The sequence below is a fragment of the Malaya genurostris genome, chromosome 3, assembly GCF_030247185.1.
Source record: "Malaya genurostris strain Urasoe2022 chromosome 3, Malgen_1.1, whole genome shotgun sequence".
In the NCBI taxonomy this organism is placed as follows: domain Eukaryota; kingdom Metazoa; phylum Arthropoda; class Insecta; order Diptera; family Culicidae; genus Malaya; species Malaya genurostris.
Window position 1 is genome coordinate 74,358,986 of NC_080572.1, and position 20,080 is coordinate 74,379,065.

The 20,080-nt window shown below is 34.9% G+C and overlaps 1 protein-coding gene across 2 annotated transcripts in view; it reads right to left on the reverse strand.

Annotated features, from left to right (window-relative positions):
- The window catches only part of LOC131435359 (proton-coupled amino acid transporter-like protein pathetic), a 123,275-nt gene that overhangs the window by 2,817 nt on the left and 100,378 nt on the right, over positions 1-20,080 (reverse strand). The gene's annotated exons all lie outside the window — the stretch shown is intronic.

The window sequence follows — 20,080 nt, forward strand, 5'->3', positions numbered from 1 at the left end:
CTCGGCGATTTTTGTTAGTTTAAACAATGGAAGAATTGAAGAGTCAAAGAATTTGTATTAATGCCATCATATTTTTTCAAATGTTTTGGGCATGAAACGAGTGGCAGCAAAATTCGTTCCAAAACTGCTGAATTTTGACCAAAAAAACAAACGCATTACCATCGCTCAGGAGCTGTTAAACGACGCCAACGACTCCTTATTCACCAGATATCGCTCCGTGTGATTTTTTCCTGTTCCTGTTCCTGTTTCCTGTTGAAGAGACCCATGAAAGGACAGCGTTTTTCATCGATTGAAGAGATAAAGACAGAATCGCTGAGAGTGCTACAGAGCATTACAAAAAGTGACTATCAGGGGTGTTTCGAAGACTGGAAAAAACGCTGGCATAAGTGTATTATATCTAGGGGGGATTACTTTGAAGGGGACCATATAGATGTAGACGAATAAATAAATATTTTTTTAGAAAAATGAGAATTCCGGGTACTTTTTGAACAGACCTCGTACTTCTACTTCACGTAGAATAGCGAAAAATTTTCTTTCTATGTAAAGGTAACACTTAATTTTCACACTATATTTGCAACAGAAAAAAACAACAACAAACCGTTTCAGCAAACTGAACGAATATTTCGTGCAATATGTCGTTCAACAAGCGCTCAAAGACCAACCAAATAGAACGGCCTGCTGAGAGGGATATTATATACCAATATTGATTGATCAGACGAGTTCCATACAATTCGAAAAAAATATAACAGTAGCCTCCTCTGGTGTCAAAAAAGGTTACTAATTCAAAAATGTTCGCTAGATTGCATTCAACGTGCACCGTAAATTGAAATGTCAAAACATCATTCATCATGATGTTCAAATAGAGGTGTGGACATTTCTATAGTGAAGTTTGTTGATTTTTTTCCTGCAAAATTAAATATCGCATATGAAGCCAAATATCGACAATCACCAACACTGATGGCCGGTACTTTTGAAACCGAAAACTGAATAACGAGATTGTTACAATTCTGTTTTTGCTGTGTACTACTTATAATTTTTGCCTTTCTCTTGCGGAATGGGGATGGGTGTAGAATTGGGGATGGGTGTAGCGTGTTGGATAAGTCGATGCCCATTACGCAACCCACCAGGGTTCGATTCCCAACCCCGCACATAGGGTCAGAAAGTTTTGCTGACTTAAAGATGTGAATAAACACAAAGCTTAAATAAAAAAAAAATTAAAGATCATTATCATTGTCATTATCATTATCATTATCATTAGCATTATCATTATCATTATCATTATCATTATCATTATCATTATCATTATCATTATCATTATCATTATCATTATCATTATCATTATCATTATCATTATCATTATCATTATCATTATCATTATCATTATCATTATCATTATCATTATCATTATCATTATCATTATCATTATCATTATCATTATCATTATCATTATCATTATCATTATCATTATCATTATCATTATCATTATCATTATCATTATCATTATCATTATCATTATCATTATCATTATCATTATCATTATCATCATCATTATCATTATCATTATCATTATCATTATCATTATCATTATCATTATCATTATCATTATCATTATCATTATCATTATCGTTATCATTATCATTATCATTATCATTATCATTATCATTATCATTATCATTATCATTATCATTATCATTATCATTATCATTATCATTATCATTATCATTATCATTATCATTATCATTATCATTATCATTATCATTATCATTATCATTATCATTATCATTATCATTATCATTATCATTATCATTATCATTATCATTATCATTATCATTATCATTATCATTATCATTATCATTATCATTATCATTATCATTATCATTATCATTATCATTATCATTATCATTATCTACAACAATAACAAAAGCATTATCATTATTAGGGGATGGGTGTAGCGTGTTGGATAAGTCGATACCCACTACGCAACCCACCAGGGTTCGATTCCCAACCCCGTACATAGGGTCAGAAAATTTTGTTATGATTAACACTAATGAATACTTTAATAGAATTATATTATATTAGACTATGTTGCAGGACTATGGGGACAATACTCATCTCATCAGTAGAATAGCCATAATACTCTGTTGGGCACCCGACTCCAAGCAACGGATTGTAAAAACTAGCAATATAGTATTTATGTTCTAGTTCTGAGAAACGACAATCAAGTAACTTGTCCAAAACTGGGTAATTCTGCTGCTGTTATAACGATGCGGAGGTACGGAATGTAGGTATCTTTTCTTCGTCCAATCACTATAGTCAGCATATTGATAAGAGGTAGCATATTTCACAATTGTCAGTTTTCGCACTTGAGTTGTCTAGCGGAGGGAGATGAAGGATGATAACGTAAACCCTGCTATAGTATAGTATATTGTATTATATTATATTATATTGTATTATGTTATACTATATGTATTGTATTATATTATGTTATGTTGTATTATATTATACTATATGTATTGTATTATAGTATATAATATTGTATTATATTGTATGATATTATAATGAGTTATATTATTTGATTTTAATTATATAATACTGCTGCTGTTATATCATCGCGGAGGTACGGAATGTAGGCATCTTTGTTCGTCCAACCACTATAGTCAACATATTGATAAGAGATAGCTTATGTCACTATAATTGTCAGTTTTAGCGCATGAGTTGACTAGCGGAGGGAGATGAAGGATGATAACGGAAACCCTTCTATAGTATGGTATATTGTATTATATTATATTATATTATACTATGTTATATTATATTATGTTATATTATATTATATTGTATTATATTGTATTATGTTATACTATATGTAATGTATTATATTATATAATATTGTATTATATTATATTATATTATAATGAGTTATATTATTTGATTTTACTTATATAATAATGTTGCTGTCATTACTTCGAGGAGATACGGAATGTAGGCATCTTTTCTTCGGACAAACACTATAGTCAACATATCGATAAGAGATAGCAGTTTTTACTATAATTGTCAGTTTTCGAACATGAGTGGCTAGCGGAACGGAGATGATGGATGATGACGGAACCCTTCTATAGGATAATATATTGTACACACTTAAATTTTTTAGCTGAGTCTCGGCAAAAAAATGCCGAGATTCGCACAGCCGAGTAATCAGCAATCATCTCGGCAAAAATAAAATTACTGAGCGTCTCGGCACCACCAAATTTGACAAACGTCAAATATTGCCGAAATCGTCAGCATAAGATTTACTGTTTGCTCAGTGAAACGTTCACTGAATATTCGGCAATCCAATAAAACGAAAAAATGAAAAAATAAATTACCGAATCATCAGTAATTGAAAATCTAGTCAATTAATTTTGTTTGTAATTTCTCAACATTATAAACACGCCATTCAGGATCAAAAATTCATTTTATTAACACTTAAAGGAGGCTTACAAATTTGTTGTCAGTAGTGCTTAAAGCCTCTACCTGAAAACATGTAGCATAGAAAAAGCGGCGTTTTAAGATGCGGCCACCTTGAGTCGAGCTGGAAATATGAAAATAAAAATATATATTGATTTTTGGCTTACAAAAATGTTCAATATTTAATGATGCATATACGGTATTGTTAAAAAAATAAACTTACTTTGATCTATTGAATTATTCCATGCATTGGGTTATTTTTTCGCATATCCCCCAAAATTTTGTCTCGAGGACTTCTTGAGACCCGTGTTGGGTGTTTTTCCCTTATAATCGCGAGTGCTCTGATAAAGTCGCTTTTTATAAAGCGAAACATGTCACTATATTTATTCAATATTTTTACTTGCAAGTGGTTCCACGGTTCTTCGAAGATTATCCATTTTTTCACTGCGAAGCGAAAATGTAACGCGGCAATAAATGACAGCTGTCGTGCTGAATCTCGGCAACAGCTAGCGCATATTCCGAAATCTCGGCAAACGTCTCTGCTGATGTCGGCATATCTGTTGTTTACTGATAAATTCAGCAAGCAATTATGCCAAATTTCGGCAAAGTGAAGCATTTTACCGAAATATCAGTGAATGCATTTAACGAAGTTCAGAAACATGCGTATTGATTACTGAGCAATCAGCAAATTTACGTGTTGCTGATCAGTTTCGGCATTTTATTATGCCGAGCTCAAGAAATGGTTTTAAGTGTGTAGTATATATGTTATATTATGTGATATTATATGGCTCTATGTTATATTTTATTATGTTATATTGTATGACGATTTGTTGTATTGTATTATATTAAATGATATTATATTATGTCTTATTATTTTACTATATTGTACTTCGTCACAAATATTATATTATTTTATTACAATGGTGAGGGGCAGGGAGTGCATCAGGGTATCTTACAAGTGAATGACTGGATGATGGAGTGGATTGCCAACCTGAGTCACATGGGAGAAACTTCGTGTTTCTCCCTGAAGGTCTGAAATGAGTAAGACGCGCCCTTCTAACAAACAAACCATCAGGCGGGTTTAAGCTGGTACAGCGAAAATCTTTATTATATGGCTGGATGTTATTGCTGGAAGGCGCCGGGTCCAAATAACCCATTTTGGCCTTCTTAACAGTAATAATATGAAAGCTATCTGATAATTAAATTCGGATCTACTGTAAGTCTACCCGCATACATTGGTAATGCCTTGAACTGATGGTGGCTTCACATATACATACATACATACATACATACTTCAGGATTGATTTTATTTTGGCTCACTTTGTAAAAATATCCACCAAATGTTGTAATATCTTTGAAAACCCCTTCCGCAATATGTAATTTAATGTGATTAGCTTCAAATTGATGCAACATAAGTTACTTAACATCGATAAAATCCGATGAAATCGATAAAGTTTGTTAGGTGGGCCAAAATATATGAAGTGGCCAAAATACCTCTGTTACCCTATCATTCGATTCAACTCGACGAACTAAGCAAATGTCTGATAAATAATGTCACTAAATTTTTTCTAAGATGGGTAATCCGATTTTCACAAACTTAGATTCAAATGAAAGGTGTTACGGCCCCATACGGTTCCGGAATTGCAGGGTGATATGTACTAAAACAATGGAAATAATATCACTTCACAACGATTTTCACAAACTTAGATTAAAATGAAAGGACTTGCGATTTCACAGAATCTTCCAAATTTTCATTTGGATTCGACTTCCGGTTCCGGAATTACCACGTGATATGCACAAAAAAAATAATAATATCAGCAGATTTTTTCGAAGATGACTAAACTGTTTTTTCACCATCTTAGAATCTACTGAAAGGTCTTCAGATACCATAAGAATATTCCGATTTTTATTCAGATCCAACTCAGCTTACGAAGATAGGGTGCTCAGAGTAAAAATGTCATTTTCAAAAGTATTTATTTTATTCAAAAATAATCATTGATAAGTGACGAATTCTTGAAATCGACTAATAATTTTTTTCTATTTTGCAGGTCAAGATAGTCTAGGGCCAAATGAAGTCATAACAGATCTTCAGAAAATTAAACTCAAATTAACAGTTCTGATAGTCCTAAAAAATTGCAAGTCCGACTTCCGGTTCTTACATTACAAGGTAATAAGTTTTCAAAATATCAAACCGTGTTAGAAAAACGTAAAACATCTTCTAAGTTGTGTTCGGAACTGTTTCAATTTGTAGGTCACGTTAGTTTATGGCCATACGAGTATTTAAATGTAGTAGTGTTATGCAAAAGAAGTCTTCTAAACAGGGTTCTAAACCATTTTAATTGGTAGTGTTTTAATTAATTTTGCTATAATATTTAAAAGATAATAAATAATATGAGAAAGGCATCATTACACCACTATGTAGATTAAAACAGTTTTTTAGTGCAAGCTGCATTCAAATATATTATATATCAATATGGATAACTTTAACGAATCCAATACAAATCGAAAAAGACATCAAAGTAACACCATCTCGTGACGAAAAGGCCATTAGTTCAGTCATGTTTGATAGTTGGGTTTAGTGTGCACTCAGAAGTGAAATGTTAAAAATAATTGAGCATGATGCCCACATCGAGGTGTGAACATTTTTATATTTAAGTGTGTTTTTTTCTGACGGAAGTAAATATCGCCTATAAATAATGTAGAATTACGCTTTTTTGGACCTATCGTCTTAACTTTCAAGAGTTATAAAATAATAGTCAACATTGCTCATGAATATTATTAATAGTGCTGAAAAAACGAAACTTATAGCCTGCGAGGGCAATGTTTGGCAGATCACATCTGATATATAGAATATATCAACAAAATTAAAATGAAATGAACGTTGTATTACAAGTTACTTTGATTGTGATATTTTTGTCATTGCGTACATGACATTGAACTTAAATTATCTCCACATTATCTTTTCTCTCAGGGAAAGTTAGAATGTAAAATTGTCATTTTTATAAATTGTCTATGAATTGAACGTTCATTTACTAAGCGATCTGCCCCTTGCTGTGAACTGTTTTGTGAATAGTTTGAGCTTTTAGTCAGAATTTGAAAATTTGATGTTTATTTCCTAAAAAGTATTTAAATTCCATTCAACAGACGAACCGTTCAAAAATTCAACAAATAGAAAGCTCGTTTAGCTCTGAAAAAAATTAAAAAAAAAGTATGATAAATGCAGTACAATAAATGTAATCATAAGAACAAGTTATACTTTTTCTTCAATTAATAGCTCTCGTTGAGGAGAATTACAAGCTACGTTTTATTTATATACTAAATTATTTTGTTTGGAAGCATTTAATTATATCATTGGAACCGTAATCATTATCACAGTAAACATGAATACAAATGGATTTATTTTTCAAATCAAGAAATTATTGAGGTTTCTATGCCCGGTGAAGAATGAGCGGCGGTCCTACTGAAAAATGGGTGGCCAACACGTTTCCTGATGAAAACAAAACAATATGTAAAAGTGATTCACACGCAGCATCAAACGACTATCACCTGAATGGAACGATTACGGAACAACAACATTAATTGTAAGCAATTTATATGAAAGGACACTACGTCGAGCTCACGGAATATTTTAACTACGGATACGTGAGCAATGTTCGGCTAAAAAAATTAATAAATTATTCTGAACGTCGACCGAAGTTGATTGATCGTCTGAATCGTGTTTGATGCATGCGTTTCCTGATGAAAACAAACCAATCTCATTTGCATTTGTGGTTGTAAGTGAGCTGTCAGAGAGCCTAATAGTGCATAGTTTGGAAATGTTGGTAAAACTCTTCAACTAGCATTATGATTAATTTGATTAGTTCTGCGTGCACATTTCACACACATTTATGTAAATAAGGATTTTCTATAAAACAATGTATTCTCTGAACCGTATTTACAGCTTTTTTTTTCTGGCGGTATATATCGAGAAATATTCCATATATTTGGAGTTGTTTGGTTCAGTGTACTGATTGGGAAAGCTGTCATATGTGCATTAAAAAAATTATAGTGTATTAGTAACCTTTTTCCACCGCACTTTACTGTGATGTCCCTCATGTATCTCAAGCGTGGTCCATATTGATATATACACCGAAATCTCCATTTACGAACTAAACGGGGGTTTGTAAAAAGAGGTAGTTCGTAAAAAAAGTTTACGTTATTTGAGATTTAGTTCGTAAAAAAAGTTTACGTTATTTAGAATTCATTTCGTAAAAAAAGTTTTGTGTAATTAACGTGGAAACCGCGCATCATATGGTTATTTTCTGAACGGATGTGAAGAGTAAGTGCAAGAAAATGATGTTTGGGCTCGTTTCAAAATCCAAGATGGCGGCTACCGGTTTATTGAGATTGATTAAAACCCCTAACAATATGGGTATCTTCGGAACGGAATTGATGAGTAGATGTCGGAAAACGATGTCTGAGGTAGTTTTGAAATTCAAGATGGCGTTTCAAGGAATATCAACAAACCGGAAGTCGCCATCTTGGATTTAAGAACCAGCTAAAACATCGTTTTCTGATATCTACTCCGTTCATTTTTTTTATTTTTATTAATGACACTTTACCATCTTTGTGGCATTCGTTCAGAAAATACCCATATTGTAAGGGTTTTCGAGAATTATCAATCAACCGGAAGTCGCCACCTTGGATTTCCAAAATACCTCAAACATCATTTTTCGGAATCTACTCTTTAAACCCGTTCCGAAAATACCCATATTGTATTAGTTTCCATGGAGTCGGAAATCGCTTTCGATGTATGCCAAAACCTCTTTTTACGAAGTAGATTCGTAAAAAAAGTTTACGTTATTTGGGATTTGGTTCGTAAAAAAAGATTACGTTATTTGGGATTTGGTTCATAAAAAAGAGTTACGTGAAAAGAGATAACGTATAAAAAGTGTTCGTAAACGGAGGTTTGGGTGTAGTACATTTGCTGCATTTGAGTAAAACTTTTGTGCAAGACGCGAAAAAATGTGCAAGACTACACATGTACAATCACAATCAACGGCAGAATACGATGTGAAAATCATGTGCCCGAAAGCTTTACACACAGGTGTTAACAAAACCACATTGCCTCATTATGGATGACGAGACTTACGTGAAGGCATACTTCCGGACGCTTCCGAGACTTCTGTTGTTCACTGCCCATCATAATGCTTTGGTGGGTGGATTTAGCCTCATGCCATTACTCGAGCGATGGCGACGGACTTCAAACCGCCGCATGCACCGGAACCGCGGCCAATTAAGAAAAAACAGGAAACATCATAAAGAAGTAAAATCGGAGGAAGATGTGAAGTAAGAATTTCCACGCAAAAAACGGTTGCTCCAAACGTTGTACAAGATGTATATATACGTGAGTATAGTGTTAAAAAAAAGACTCGTGCATTTGGACATGATATTGAAATTGATTAAAGCGAACATGGAAAAAGTTAAATAATATCTTTGATTTGATTCCATGAAAGCTCGGACGTAATTGGTTGAATCGGTGAATTTTGCCAAATATTTTCTTATAATGCAATTTAAGTGCGTACACCGTGCGTATGAAGAATCATATGTCAATAACAGATTCTGCACATGATATGGGTAACTAAGAATGTCTTGACACTGTCTAAATCAAGCGTTCCAACGATTGCTGTAAAGTTTCATTCAAGTAGCACGTTAAGTTGCTGCCCTGTATTTTTCTACTGATTGTGCAATTTATCAAATTAGTTTATATTACTATTCTAGTATCTATTGTGTTATGGAAAAAGCGCAATTTTTCTTTGTTGTGCAACATATCTTTAAGTTCTTCCGTTGTTACGACATTTATTCACAATTATTGTGCAACTGATACAAAAACTCATGCATCGATCCCATTACAAATGCTGCAATTAAATCAGCGAAAAAACGATTGTGAAACTCATGGAAACTACTACGTAACGTAAACAAGAATTGAATTGATGTTTACAAAAAATAGCAATTGATTTTCAAAATAACTGCTCGTAACACAAACATAATATTCTGCATATAAATAAATTGTAATACTACATATTGTAGAATTTATCTTGTATGTTTTAGTAAATAGAAAATCGACAACGAACTGCATTTTTATGGTGAAACATGTCTTCGCACGCCTGAAATATTTTCCAATATGGCATCGAGGGTAACAGTGTGTTGAAAAGAAAATGGTTCACCGAACGTAATGATTTATTTTATCTAAAAAAAGGAAATATAAACGTGTAAATATTGAGAAGAGAAATTTTTGTTTTTATTTTTATCAAAATAGTTGTTTTTATTCTTATCAAACTTGTTGAATTAAACAATACAGTGCTTTAGTTGCAAAAACAAGTTGCTCAAGCGGTAATATATAACTATGAGAGTAACTATGATGAACTCAACTTTTTGCTCAATATCTTTGAAAAGTGATGTCAGGTCTGTTCATTTTTTCACGAGATGAAAACCGAATACAAATTACCTGATTTGATTTTTATTTTCATTGCGTATGTAATGCTGTATTTATTTATTTATTTATTTATTTATTTGGAGCAGGAAAAAGCCCAATGGAGCTGAAATAATAATCTCTCACTCCAGCAGGCATAAAACCTCCTCATCGTTTATATCAACAGATTACAACAATCCAACAGATACATGTATGTACTTAATACTATCAATTAAAACTAATCCTAGCTAACTAACTCTGACACTAAACCAATAGGGTAAACGTTGGTGATTTTGCATTAAAACTAAAGAAGAAAAGAAATATGCTTTAAAATGGGTGGTAGAAGGAGGGAGTGGTGAATGAGAGTTGGCGAACGAAACGGGGTTAGGTTCGGCATGTAGATCTAATTAGTGGTCGAAAAGATGGTGGAAGACGGATAAAAAAAGAGGGCTAGCAAACGAGGTTAGAACCGACATATAGATCTAATTAGTGTTCAAAAAGATTAGAGAAGAACGATTAAGAGCGGAGAAGAAGAGATACAACAGGATTAGTTACAACGAGCGAATTTATTAGTTTTCAATGGAGATGGTGGAGAGAACGAAGGGATGATCGAGAAACTTTTATGATAATATTCTCATGTTGGCAAGTTTTACGTTCATTTCAAGCAGATAAATCTGGCAGTGTTGGCATTATCATTCTCAAAATATCAAAAATCAGTTATTATCGCCGATAATAATTGTTGGTGATTATCACTTACAAAATCATCGCCGAACATCATGAAGAAAATCATTTGATATTCTGAGAATGATATTAGAAAACGATTATCACTTAATATCGGTGTGCGAAATTTTCAAAACATCAAATATCACCGCTGAGTATGGGGGAAATCATCACCCGTTCAATCTCACTTTAGCGATGTTTCGTAAACTCACACATGATTATCATTCAAAAGCATTATCACGATTATCACCCATGCGCGATTTTCACTACCACATGGTGATATTCCGTGAGGTGAGTGTGGTATTGAAAATCAATTTCAACCAAATCTTAACATGCAGTATGATTATTTTTGGAACGGGTGGTGTCGAAAATCATTGTCTGAAGTTATTTGAAATTGATGATAGTGAATTTCGGTTCGTAAAATTTTATCAAAACCCATGCAATATTGGTATTTTTGGAATGGGTATGATGAGTAGATGTTGATTATCGATGTCTGGAGTTATTTTGAAATCCAACATGGCGGCTCTCGGTTCATGAAAATTCAACTAAACCCATGCAATATGGGTATTTTTGGAACGGGTATGATGAGTAGGTGTTGAATATTGGTGTCTGGAGTCATTTTGAAATCCAAGATGGCGGCTCTCGGTTCATGAAAATTCAACGAAACCCATGCAATATGGGTGTTTTTAGAACGGGTATGATGAGTAGGTGTTGAATATTGATGTCTGGAGTCATTTTGAAATCCAACATGGCGGCTCTCGGTTCATGAAAATTCAACTAAACCCATGCAATATGGGTATTTTTGGAACGGGTATGATGAGTAGATGTTGAATATTGATGTCTGGAGTCATTTTGAAATCCAAGATGGCGGCTTTCGGTTCATGAAAATTCATCTAAACCCATGCAATATGGGTATTTTTGGAACGGGTATGATGAGTAGATGTTGAATATTGATGTCTGGAGTCATTTTGAAATCCAACATGGCGGCTCTCGGTTCATGAAAATTCAACTAAACCCATGCAATATGGGTATTTTTGGAACGGGTATGATGAGTAGATGTTGAATATTGATGTCTGGAGTCATTTTGAAATCCAAGATGGCGGCTTTCGGTTCATGAAAATTCATCTAAACCCATGCAATATGGGTATTTTTGGAAAGGGTATGATGAGTAGGTGTTGAATATTGATGTCTGGAGTCATTTTGAAATCCAACATGGCGGCTCTCGGTTCATGAAAATTCAACTAAACCCATGCAATATGGGTATTTTTGGAACGGGTATGATGAGTAGATGTTGAATATTGATGTCTGGAGTCATTTTGAAATCCAACATGGCGGCTCTCGGTTCATGAAAATTCAACTAAACCCATGCAATATGGGTATTTTTGGAACGGGTATGATGAGTAGGTGTTGAATATTGATGTCTGGAGTCATTTTGAAATCCAACATGGTGGCTCTCGGTCCATGAAAATTCAACTAAACCCATGCAATATGGGTATTTTTGGAACGGATATGATGAGTAGATGTTGAATATTGGTATCTGAAGTCATTTTGAAATAGAAGATGGCGGCTCTTGGTTCATGAAAATTCATCTGAAACCATGCAATATGGGTATTTTTGGAACGGGTATGATGAGTAGATGTTGAATATTGGTGTCTGAAGTGATTTTGAAATCCAACATGGTGGTTCTCGGTTCATGAAAATTCAACTAAACCCATGCAATATGGGTATTTTTGGAACGGATATGATGAGTAGATGTTGAATATTGGTGTCTGAAGTCATTTTGAAATAGAAGATGGCGGCTCTTGGTTCATGAAAATTCATCTGAAACCATGCAATATGGGTATTTTTGGAACGGGTATGATGAGTAGATGTTGAATATTGGTGTCTGAAGTGATTTTGAAATCCAACATGGTGGTTCTCGGTTCATGAAAATTCAACTAAACCCATGCAATATGGGTATTTTTGGAACGGGTATGATGAGTAGGTGTCGATTATCGATGTCTGGAGTCATTTTGATACCCAAAATGTGAACTTCTAGTTTATGAAAATTTTTCGAAAAATTTGAACTTAGTTTGTGTAGAACGCTCGTCGCGTGCGATTGTATTTCTTTGTTGCTCTGCGTTGTTTCGCTGTGTTTCGGTCGGATTTTTCTGCAGGTTCCAGTGTTGCATTCAATATTTTTGTTGTTAAAAACGGAGAAATGATGAATTTGAAAGAGGAAAGAAACTACAACTGATGCCAGAAGGGTGGACAGTGCATGGAAGTTCTTTTTTGGTGTTGGTATTTTATTCTCGTGAATGCAATCTATCACCGTGTTTTACCCACCAAAACTGAAGTGAAAACCACGGAGTTTTAACTTTTTCGGGAGTTGAGTGTCATCTAGCGGCAAGTAACACTCATCAATTAACCATTTACTATATATTAAATGGCATTAAGTGTGAATTGAAAATATTAAACGTCACCGTGATTGGTAGTATCTGCTACACAACCTTGTAATTTTGTCGCTATAATCTGCATCTCTAAATTCTAATTTCATAAGCTTGTAGGTCTACTAGAAGACAACTGTGCAGGCTATTGCGCATTAACGTCGATTTTGCAGTTATGTTTCCGACATTACTTACCGTTTGTTTATAGAGGTAATTCTTTTCAAATTTCGAATAAAAACGGACAATTTTCTTTGAAAAATTAGTGCAACACTTCGAGACGGTATTGTAGATTTGAATTCATTGTGCGAAAGCAGACATTTATTTAAGAATCACTATCAAAAATTTATCATCGACAGTTCTGCAAATATTGCACTTGAACCAATACTACTGTTCTAAAGCTTGGGAAAAGTAAGGAACTCGTTTGTTGAGCATTCTGGTAGTCGAATTGTTGACATCAAATTGGTTGCTGTCAACCAAATGATTGGCGATTGAAAACTAACACAATCCAATTATACATATTTTCGAAAATTTGCTATGTTTAATCTATCACTTCAAACAATTTTCTTACTTTCGTAGTATATTTTTATTGCTGATCTTGGATTTCAAAATGACTCCAGACATCAATATTCAACATCTACTCATCATACCCGTTCCAAAAATACCCATATTGCATGGGTTTAGTTGAATTTTCATGAACCGAGAGCCACCATGTTGGATTTCAAAATGACTCCAGACACCCATATTCAACATCTACTCATCATACCCGTTCCAAAAATACCCATATTGCATGGGTTTAGATGAATTTTCATGAACCGAAAGCCGCCATCTTGGATTTCAAAATGACTCCAGACATCAATATTCAACATCTACTCATCATACCCGTTCCAAAAATACCCATATTGCATGGGTTTAGATGAATTTTCATGAACCGAAAGCCGCCATCTTGGATTTCAAAATGACTCCAGACATCAATATTCAACATCTACTCATCATACCCGTTCCAAAAATACCCATATTGCATGGGTTTAGTTGAATTTTCATGAACCGAGAGCCACCATGTTGGATTTCAAAATGACTCCAGACACCCATATTCAACATCTACTCATCATACCCGTTCCAAAAATACCCATATTGCATGGGTTTAGTTGAATTTTCATGAACCGAGAGCCACCATGTTGGATTTCAAAAGACTCCAGACACCCATATTCAACATCTACTCATCGTACCCGTTCCAAAAATACCCATATTGCATGGTTTCAGATGAATTTTCATGAACCGAAAGCCGCCATCTTGGATTTCAAAATCACTTCAGACACCAATATTCAACATCTACTCATCGTACCCGTTCCAAAAATACCCATATTGCATGGTTTCAGATGAATTTTCATGAACCGAAAGCCGCCATCTTGGATTTCAAAATCACTTCAGACACCAATATTCAACATCTACTCATCATACCCGTTCCAAAAATACCCATATTGCATGGGTTTAGATGAATTTTCATGAACCGAAAGCCGCCATCTTGGATTTCAAAATGACTCCAGACATCAATATTCAACATCTACTCATCATACCCGTTCCAAAAATACCCATATTGCATGGGTTTAGTTGAATTTTCATGAACCGAGAGCCACCATGTTGGATTTCAAAATGACTCCAGACACCCATATTCAACATCTACTCATCGTACCCGTTTCAAAAATACCCATATTGCATGGTTTCAGATGAATTTTCATGAACCGAAAGCCGCCATCTTGGATTTCAAAATCACTTCAGACACCAATATTCAACATCTACTCATCGTACCCGTTCCAAAAATACCCATATTGTATGGTTTCAGATGAATTTTCATGAACCGAAAGCCGCCATCTTGGATTTCAAAATCACTTCAGACACCAATATTCAACATCTACTCATCGTACCCGTTCCAAAAATACCCATATTGCATGGTTTCAGATGAATTTTCATGATCCGAGAGCCGCCATCTTGGATTTCAAAATGACTCCAGACATCGATATTTAACATCTACTCATCATACCCGTTTCAAAAATATCCATATTGCCATGGGTTTAGATGAATTTTTACGAACCGAATTTCACTATCAACAATTTCAAATTACTTCAGACATCGAGATTCGACACCACCCATTCCAAAAATAATCATACTGCATGATAAGATTTGGTTGAAATTGATTTTCAAAACTTCACTCACCTCATTGAATATCACCATGTGATAGTGAAAATCTTTGCATGGCTGATAATTGTGAGAATGATTTTCAATGATGATAATTTATAATCATGTGTGAGTTTACGAAACATCACTATGGTGATATTGGACGGGGTGTGATATTTTCCATACTCACTTCGAGTGATCACAATTATCATTGATATTGTAGATAGTGATAATCGCTGTCGAAAATCGCGCATGATTTTCTGCAGCGGTGAGATTTGATTATTTGATATTTTCGCAACACTGAAATCTGGTACAACTTCGAATTGTTTTTTTCTAAAAATGAAGAAAACTGCACACACTGACCTAAAATTTCATGAGGCAGCCAGGACTATGCGGACTCGGCAGCAAAATAGTTTTTAACTGCGAGGTTTTTAATTCGGCTTATCAGATTTTACCTTGCGTAGAGCATAATTTCACTATATTTTTCTTCACAAGAGATATACAGCCATTTCGCCATATATTGAGTCCGATACAATTATTACAGCCATTTGGAAAATTTTTGATAAGTTGAACAATCGGTTTTAGTTACTTCGTTTTTACATGACGATGTGAAAATTTTTGCAGAGTTTCTATAACTGCTAGTGCAACGTGGGTGATTTGCTGCACAATTGTTTTCAGATGTACCTTAAATTGTTCTGTAGTGATTTTTCGGTAGTATTGTAAAACTTAACAGTTGCACAACCGATTTTAATATATTTGAAAATCTTTCTGAACTTATCTAACATAAAAAAATAATTCTAAAACAATTGTAGAACCTCTTGAAATTTCAATAAGTTACATTTGCTATTTGGGAAGTAGTATTAATCTAATTAAGTATTTGTCATATAACGATTGTAATGAACAAAAATTTAAAACCAATGCTGCAAGTGGCACATTTCACTTCTTTGACACTGAAGAAAGATAAAGATCAGCGAGCGTACTGCCCCAACAATAGGTTCTTCAAACTGGCTACGTGAATGACACCGCCCAAACAACAACCACCGGCAATGGAATGTTTTCTGAACCATGCAAAAACTCCTCCACGCACGCTTATTCTGCCGGCTGGTGACATGTTTCACCTTGATGCAATTTGTCAACGTTGGCAATATACATCAAACTGCGAACGACGCACAAAGTGCCGAATGATAGGCGATAGGGATCGACGATTTTGTCTGCGAAAAAAAACAAGTTGTTTTCGTAGCCCCACCGATCGAGGGAGGGTACCCATATCTAATGTTTGTAGGTATGTACTCTTACTCTTCACATAATTGCATCACTGACTGCGACGGCATCAACCAGTTTCAACGAATCTAGTTGACATTGACATTGGCTTTCAATGTACTGTTTGTTATGTTTGACGAAAAAGATTGTTCCCAAATGGGCTCATATTTTCACGCTCAATCTTTACCTCCTAGTGACTCCTCTCTTGGCTGTGAACCATTTGGCGAATGTTTTTCACTTTTGGCTAAAATTTAAATTTAAAGCAAGTCTTGACATTACATTCATTTTGTAGAATTTGACATTTCTGTTTCAACAGACTTCGCAGCCGATTTTTAGTGTACAGAGTCATTGCATGGCTAGTACTATGGATCCTACTGACACTAAGAATCCTTTCAGGTCGGGACTCGAACATACGACCACTGGCTTGTAAGACCAGCGCCCTATGCATTGAACCGCCAATTCGGATGGTTGAGACTGATTTCAAATGAGCACATGGACTTATTCACATCGCTTAGTTATGCACTCAAGAAAAATGGTTACTTTGATGAATCACCGAATTTCGGTTGTCTAAAAGCTGTTCACCGAGATTCCGGTAAGTTGATATCATTCATTTGCAGATTTCGGCAAAACAACCAACTGCTGGTAAACACGAAAATTTACAAAACCGTATATCAGTATAACATTTTGAATTTCCGAGAAATCGGAAATAATAAACTGAGAATTTTGGAAAAACTATCTTAGCCGAAATTTTAGTAAAATATCGCTTTGCGTTCGTTTTCGGCATCGGTTTTCGCCAGGGGGGGATTGTTAGATGAGTTGAGGAGAACTGAAACTGAACACCAATGAAAATGTCGATGATTAGAAACGTCTGAATGCTCAACACGGAAATTCGAATTGTACCTGTTACTTAATATTTTTTAGATTGTCACTTGTCAAACTAATGTTTTAAAAATATACGGCCCTGCAGAAATTCGCCAGCCCCGGCGGTACCATGATATTTTAATCATGAACCATGTCTTCTCATGAAATTTCATGAGCAAAATGATTGATATCATGAATATTTTCATGGAAGATGTGGCATTGTTCATGATAATAATCAATTTGCTCACGAAATCATGACTTATTATTCATGATAGATATTATTCATGATTTCATGATTTTTAATCATGGTTCCGGCAATGGATTTTTATCCGTATAGGCCCTGCACTGCCGGGCGAGGCCCGATCAGGTGGTAATTCTATCAAATATGCAGTCCGGACTATACGGCCATTGCCGTTGAAGTTCTTCGACATTTTTTTCCATAAATACGTTTATTCCATAGGCAATACACATAAGTTTTTCTTCGCCGTGGATTCCACAATACATAGTAGTTTGAACCTAATACATTTCGAATATCTTATTAAAAGGTGATTTTTTTGAGGTTAGGATTTTCATGCATTAGTATTTGCTCAGATTTTTTGAGGTTATGATTTTCATGCATTATTATTTGCTCAGTATGCTCTGACATTTCATCATGAATAGACTTACTAACGAGCAACGCTTGCAAATCAGTGAATGGGCCCTAGAAAAGTTGGCAGAAAATCCGCTTTTTTATCGACAAATTTTGTTCAGCGATGAGGCTCATTTCTGGTTGAATGGCTACGTAAATAAGCAAAATTGCCGCATTTGGAGTGAAGAGCAACCAGAAGCCGTTCAAGAACTGCCCATGCATCCCGAAAAATGCACTGTTTGGTGTGGTTTGTACGCTGGTGGAATCATTGGACCGTATTTTTTCAAAGATGCTGTTGGACGCAACGTTACAGTGAATGGCGATCGCTATCGTTCGATGCTAACAAACTTTTTGTTGCCAAAAATGGAAGAACTGAACTTGGTTGACATGTGGTTTCAACAAGATGGCGCTACATGCCACACAGCTCGCGATTCTATGGCCATTTTGAGGGAAAACTTCGGAGAACAATTCATCTCAAGAAATGGACCGGTAAGTTGGCCACCAAGATCATGCGATTTGACGCCTTTAGACTATTTTTTGTGGGGCTACGTCAAGTCTAAAGTCTACAGAAATAAGCCAGTAACTATTCCAGCTTTGGAAGACAACATTTCCGAAGAAATTCGGGCTATTCCGGCCGAAATGCTCGAAAAAGTTGCCCAAAATTGGACTTTCCGAATGGACCACCTAAGACGCAGCCGCGGTCAACATTTAAATGAAATTATCTTCAAAAAGTAAATGTCATGTACCAATCTAACGTTTAAAATAAAGAACCGATGAGATTTTGCAAATTTTATGCGTTTTATTGTTTAAAAAAGTTCTCAAGCTCTTAAAAATCACCCTGTAGTATGTTGGTATTCATTAGTTAATCCAAACACTGTTTTTATCAAGCGAGTTGCTATTATAAATTACATTAAATAAAACACATTTATTTTGTACATGATCTTATAACTATTCCAGGTTTGTTTGTATCAGTTCATCACTTTTATTAAATATCATATAGTTGGCTATTGGTTGAACTCATGGAAGAGAAAACAGTCTAACATAAAATAAAATTTAAATTGGAACTTCAATGGACTTTATAAAATGATAAAGAAGTTTCATGTAAGGAAGGTCACGACAAGCAAGAATGTCGCGAACTGGGACATTGGATAGTCTACCTTGGGTACGCAAGGAATTTATTAGTTGAGATCTGGCATCACGATACTCCAAGCATGTCCAAACGACATGATCAATATCGCGATAACCTTCGCCACAAGCACAATGATTAGTCTCGGAAATATCAATGCCTTTCACGCAGCCTACCTGGGTTCGATTCCCAACCCCGCACATAGGTTCAGAAAACTTTTCTGGCCCGAAGAGGCGAATGACATCATGGTTAAAACCTCTATAATCAAAAACAAAAAAAAAAGCAAACCGTCGTAGAATAATTTTTTCGAACAATTTTCTGATGCAGGACAACATTGCTATGGGTCTATATGAGTTGTGATTGGAAGCTGGTTTCCCGACTTTTGAATGGCGATAACTTTCACTTGCCTCCAGTCAGGTGGGACAATATTTTGCTCAAGAATTCCAACAAACGTCTTATTCCAAGGTCGGGCAGATTCTTCACCAAGTTGAATTTAATTCTGTCCAACCCAGGAGCGTTATTGTTACAAGACATGAGTGCTATGGAAAATTCCATCATTGAAAATAGGCTATCAATGGAACCATCATTTGGAGAAGACTCCCTAGTAATGCTACGCGTAGGAACAGAATCTGGACAAACTTTCCTCGCAAAATCAAATATCCATCGATTCGAGTATTCCTCACTCTCATTTAAGTTCTTCGACATATCCTATAACGGTTTCTTGACAGTGAAAATCGATTATGGAGTGTCAATCGTAAATTTAAATTGTATACGACGGTTGTGTTCGGCAAAAGCCAACACGTATTTCAAAATCTCAGCAAACGCATTCGCTAATTTCGGGATAATTGTCAATCATTGATGAGTTCAGCAAAATTTTTTGTCAAATCTCGGAAAAAATATGCACTTTTCCGAACAATAAGTAAATCCATTAAACAAATTTCGGGAAACATAATATTGAATACTGAACAACCAGATATTGTGTATTGCCGATC